This window comes from Athene noctua, unplaced genomic scaffold (genome assembly GCF_965140245.1).
Source record: "Athene noctua unplaced genomic scaffold, bAthNoc1.hap1.1 HAP1_HAP1_scaffold_36, whole genome shotgun sequence".
NCBI classification, from domain to species: domain Eukaryota; kingdom Metazoa; phylum Chordata; class Aves; order Strigiformes; family Strigidae; genus Athene; species Athene noctua.
Window position 1 is genome coordinate 1 of NW_027437538.1, and position 6,168 is coordinate 6,168.

Genomic DNA, 6,168 nt, shown 5'->3' on the forward strand with positions numbered 1-6,168 from the left:
GCTCATCCTCATCCCTCACTCTGCCAACAGACTTTCTGGTATATTTTGGTTTCTGTATCGGGGCGACTGATCCCGGCACTGCCTGGCTCTCTGGCCCAGTCTGTGTGCTGGTGGAGGCGACTGAGACTGGCTCTGCCTGTGCCCCCGGTTCAGATATTGTTTGTGTGGCCTTTTCTTCCCTTGAGGGCAGCGGGTGGTATTAAAGAGGACACGGTAGGCATGGGCAAGTCCCCAACACATTGCAGCGAGTTGTGTCTCCTGGGTTTTGCCCGTTTGGTAACACACCCTTTCTAAGCACTCCATCAGCTTCTCAGGGCTCTGCATTTGCTCAGGAGTGAAGTTCCAAAGCATTGGGGGTGCCACCGACTCAGGCCTTTGCCCATCTTCTCCCACACCCCTTGCCACTCACTGTTGTCTGACCTCGGGCAGGTTTCCGGGCACGGCTATTGTTAGAGAAGTGCCGCATGGCCAAAACCGAAATCAGGCAGGCATTCAGAAGGCATTGTGCCACAATCACTCTGGCCTGCAGGCTCCGGGGATAACTGAAACTCCCCAGAGCCGAGAGGATCTCTTCCCCTGGCTCACCCATAGAGGGGGTGAGACCCCTAACAAAAGCCCAGGCAGCAAACAGGTACCGGCCCGCCCCACACACAGCGATACAAAGGCAGCAGAAGGGTTCGATAGCCCCTATAACAACATGAGACCCTTGATACATTTCCCACCGATAACAAACGCCACCACTGGGATCATACACTGGATAGAAGGATTAATCCAGCCCCGCCACGCAAGCAAGTGGGCCAGCATTGCAAACATTTTCTTATCAAATAAACACGAATACAAACAGAAAGATGACACCCAACAGATTGCTCTAACACACTCTGGTCAGGGTCTGTCCCTTTTTGACTCTTATTTCAACCCAATTCGTGCCCCACGTTGGGACCCAAAAAGACTGTGCTGGTTTAAGCCCTGCCGGGCCCGGAGACCACGTTGCCATTGCCCCTCCCCAACCCTCGGGCTGAGTAGGGCTGGAAGTGAGGCACAAACCCCGGGGTTGAAATAAGGATTGACTACAAGTGTCAGAAATAACAATCTGAACAACAACAACCGCAATAACAACAACAAACAGCAATAACAGTGAACAAGACAAAAGATATACAGAGAAATACCGCAAAATGGTCAAGGAGCAAGCCCGCCGCGTGTATGGCAAAACCCAAAACCAGAAGCGAAAGTAAAAAGTCTCCGCCCCTGGACCTGACGCCAGCATGGTATGAATAACCCGGCTGGAGATCCCTTCCCCCTCACTCTCTGCTGGTGAAAAACTTGACTCTATCCCAGCTGAACCAGGACAAGAATGCTGTGGGAAACGGTGTCAGAGGCCTTGCTAAAGTCAAGGTAAACAGCACCCACAGCCTTTCCCTCATCCAATCAGCAGGTCGCCCTGTCGTAGAAGGAGATCAGGTCTGTCAGGCAGGACCTGCCTTTCATAACCCCGCTGACTGGGCCTGATCCCCTGCCTGTCCATTAGATGACTTGTAATGGCACCCGAGGTGACCTGCTCCATCACCTTCCCTGGCACCCAGGTCACACGGACAGGTCTGTAGTTCCCTGGATCCTCCTTCCTGCCTCTCCTGTAGATGGGTGTCCCATGTGCCACCCTCCAGTCCAATGGGCCCTCCCCAGTCAGCCATGACTCCAGGTAAAGCATGGACAGCGCCTTGGCGAGCACATCTGCCAGCTCCCTCAGCACCCTTGGGCGTAACCCACCCGCTCCCACAGCCTTGTGTGCATCCAAGCGGTGCAGCAGGTCTCTGACCACCTCCTCTTCCCCTGCGCTGCCCTCAGCCTGCTTCCCCTGCCCATCTCCTGGCTCCTGGGGCTGGGGGTCCAGGGAACAGCCACTTCCACTGCTACACGCTGAGGCCAAGTAAGCCTTGAGCACCTCAGCCTTTCCCTCAGCCTTAGTTGCCAGGTTTCCCTCTGCATCCAGCAAAGGAGGGAGATTTTCCCTCATCCTCCTTTTGCTGTTAACGAATTTATAGCAACATTTTTGTTATCCTTAACAGCTGCGGCCAAGTTGAGCTCTAGCTGTGCTTTGCCTCTCCTCATGTTCTCCCTGCAGAGCTTCACGACATCTTTATAGTCTTCCTGAGAGAAGAGTTGCCTCCTCTGGGTCATGGGCACAGTTGTTAAACTCTCCAGGTCCCAGAAGTGTCCCCTGTGCTGCCCCACAACGCCCCGGTATCTCCCACTGACCTCCAGGTAGGGGTGACCCCTTCCCCACAGCTCTCTGAGCCTGATCCTCCAACGGGTGTTTTACCCATCTCGTTGCCGACCCAGCCCGCCTGTAACGGCCTGACTTGGGTACGAGAATATTGAGGGAGACCGTGTCCAATGTCTTGCTGAGTTGGAGGTACATGACACCCACTGTCTCCCCTCACGTCCCAACGCAGCCGCTTCCCCATGAAGGCAATCCGGCTGGGGAGCCATGATGTCCCCTTGGGAGGTCCATGCCGACGGCGTTTGGACACAATCTGCTCTTTTGGGTGCCCGGGAATGTCACCCCAGAGGACTCATTGCAAGGGTCACTCCTCACCACAGTGACCTTGTGCAGCCAGTGGGTGTTGGGGGGCACTTCTGGCCTCCTTCAAAGGTGGGGGCAACATTGGCTTGTCCTCACCCACAAGAGATGTCTCCCAGTACTGGGACCTTTTCAGAGGGATATTCCACAGAAATATTGATCTTCTCCTGTAACTTCATTGCACCTCTCTGCTGTTACATGGCGTATCAAATCTCTTTAATCTTTCGTGTATTTTCGCCTGTCCCAATAGAATGACCATTTCTGAAGCCAACTTTTCAGATGCAAAATCTCTAGAAAAAGGGCCGTTTCATTATTCTTTAGTTTTCTCCTCCCCTGACTTTTGTTCATTCAGATTCCTATCAGCTCGCGAGCTGCTGCTTTCAACTTCAGGTGGTTAAAATCTTGCCTCTCTCTCAGCAGACTAATTGTCTTCTTGGCCAACTCCTCCAGTATGTTTATCTCTACATTTTTCTATCTGCCAACCGAAAATATTTCTCATAAAATTACCCCTTGTAGAAAGGCAACCTCATTGGAGATTATACTTAAATTATAGGAGAGAAATGTATTTTATTTTGTATGAACCTTGATGATGTTTGACTTTTCCTTGCCTGCAAACAGCAGAAATCCTTCTGCGCCCGTGTGCAGGCGGTTCTCCAAGGACAGCAGGGGGGAGATTGTGCAAAGGAGCTGTAACCTCCCGCTGCAGAGATCAGAGGAGAAATCTGATGTAAGGAGAAATGATGCGAGTCCCAGGCGGCTGAGGAGAGAAATGCTGGGACTGGGGGTGAGGACAAAGGTTGTCCGGACTGTGTTGGACCCCAAGGGACTGTCCAGGAGATCTCCCGAGGAGATGCTCTGCATCGATGTCGGTCAGAGAGTGCTGCTATCGCCTCTTCTCTAAAATGTAAATTAAATAATGTGCTCTTTAAAATACAGATTGATTTGTATTAGGGGCACTTTGAAATCTTCCTCCTTAACTACACCAGGAAATGACTCCAATTAGCTGCACAAGTCCTGAAGACTAGAAGAAATCTAAAGGAAGAGAACGAGCTCGTTAGGGCTTTGTGCATTTTAATGAGCCCCGTGGTGTATTTGGCCCCATGTCCATGATGCTCAGGCCCTGAGAGGAGACTGAGCAAAGGACTCAACAAGTCCAAGTCAGCAGCAAAGCTCCCCGTGCCCTGAAGCCCTGATTGGCCCCACGGAGGGCCAGGACTGACAAAGCCTCTGCAGGGACTCGTTAGAGCAGAGAATTGGAGGCTGTGATTGCAGGCAGGCAAAGGCCCCGTGCAGGGCTGTCCTGCTGTGAAACCCTTGGGTTGGTGATGGAGCACAAAGGCCAAGCCCTGACCCTCAGGCCCTGGGAAGGAGATGCTGCCCCTCGTGTGTGGCTCAGGGCTCTTCCTGGGGGCAGGGGCTGTGAGGGGGAGCAATGCCAAGTGTAGGAAACTGCACAACCCCTCCCGCCTTCCCCAAGCAATGGCGAAGAAGAAATGAAGTGCAGAGCCTCCCAATCAAGTTTCTCCTGTGAGGTCTCAGTGGCAGAGGCAACTGCCATAGCCCAGGGGAGAAAGACCTTGGTCCTGTTGGGCCTTTTCGCCGTGCCAGAGCCCTTGGCCATCTCGCCTGCCGGCTGTCCTACACTGGCCCGTGCCGGCACCTCTTTCCCTCCAGGCTGCAGACACCCATCTTGCTTTCCCACCCAGCTCCTGCCTCAGCATTTCCACACCTTCACTGATGTCTCTCCACCCTCACCGGCTGTTCCTTGAGAGAGAAACCATGGGCTGATTCTGACTCCCTCGGTGGGATCTCTTGCACCACACTGCTACCATCTGAGTGACATCTCGTATCCTTCAAATGCAGTCTGAGCCTTCCAAGATGCACTTTGTTGAGATTTCCTTCTGTTCCGAGTACCGAGAAATGCTCCATCACTCGGAAACCCCCCTTCAAGCAGCTGCAGGCTGTTTGTACAGTGCCCTGAGGCTGCACCTCACCAGGCTCAAGCAGCCCAGGTTTCTCAGCCTCTCCACCAAGTCCCCACACCCCGTCCTGGCAGCTCTGCTCTGGAGCCTCTCCAGTTCCTCCCCATTCCTTCAGCACAGGGAGCCCCACCCCAGACACCCCAGTCATGATGTGGCCACCACAGTGCTGATGGGAACTGCCTTGTCTGAGCTGGCCACATGCCCCTAACGCAGCCCCATGGGCAGCTGGCCTTCCTCACGGGGACACGCCCCTCTGCCTTGGATGGCATCCCGAGGGATGCCCAGGCCCTTCTCCTCGGGGTCACTCCTCCGCCGGTCAGTCCCAGCGTGCCCCCAGCTCTGGGGTTGTTCTGTCCCCAAATGCAGGACTGGCCACTTGCCCTTGTGAAGATTCAGGAGGTTTCTACTGACTGAAGCCCAGAGAGTTTCAGGGTCCCCCAGCAATGCAGCTGGCTCCAGGGCCAGCTGGGAATGTGCAGGTAGAGGAGAGCATTCCCCCAGGTGCAGTCAGGGATCACTGTCCACCTTCCCTTCAACCCAGGCTGGCTAGCAGAGGTCCATGGACTTCCAAGTCCCCGCGGAGTACCAGGGCCTAAACCTGTGTCCTTCCTCCAGCTGTCCAGAGGAGACTTCATCCTCCTGCTGTCCTTCATCAGGAGGTTGGCTGATCCTGAGCAGAAGACCCCTGTGCCCTGAAGAGTCCGTGATGCTCAGCACAGCAAACCTGAGCAGAGCCAGGCCTGGGCTGTGCCGGGCTGAGCTCCATGTACAGCTGGGCCTTCAGGCCCTGTTGGGCTGAGTGTATCCCTTGGGCGTCAGTTCAACTTGATTGTAAGAGAGAAGAGTGCAGGAAGGTCCCACCTGCCCCTGGCCATCCCGCCATCGGCATGTCCTGACCTTTATACAAAAGCAGCAGCACACGCCCGTGGGAACATCCTCTGTTGGGGGCAGCAGGAGCAAGAAAACCCTTGTGAGAGCAGCACTGTAACTGGTAACACGGAAAGAGCTCACAGGGGCACAATGAGAGAACAGTTCCAGGGGTGGGATCTGCACAGCTCCCTGCACCGGCATCAAAACCATGTCCTTGTGCAAACCAGCACCCAAGCCTGCTGCTGGCCTGCCAGGGATTGCGGCAGGTGTGACCTCACAGCTGCCCTCACAGCCATGCACCTGCTGCTGGCCCACGAGATCCTGAGGCACAGCTGAGCTCATCCCAGCGCTCCACACCAGCTCCTCCTCGTGGCCCACGAGGGGATTAGATACAGGTCACCTCACGTTCCGCTTCCAAGGCCTTACGGCTGCTCTAGAACCCTGCAGTGCCTGTGCTGCCCCCACGGGCCAGACAGACCAAGTCAGGGTTAGGATAGGGACTCAGGGGGACGGGGTCAGAGTGTGGGAACAAGGGCTTCCGAGGGTTAGGTGGTAAAACCCAGGCTGTTACTGGGGCACACTGGGATGCCCTGGAGTGTCATGGCCATGGGAGGGGAGGGTCTGAGGGCAGCAGAACTCATGGTGCCTGCCTTTTTCAGTTCCCCCTGTAGAGACACCACAAGACCTCCATGGTTGCTGGGAAGTCCCCAGTTCCAGCAAGGGATGGGAGAATCAAGT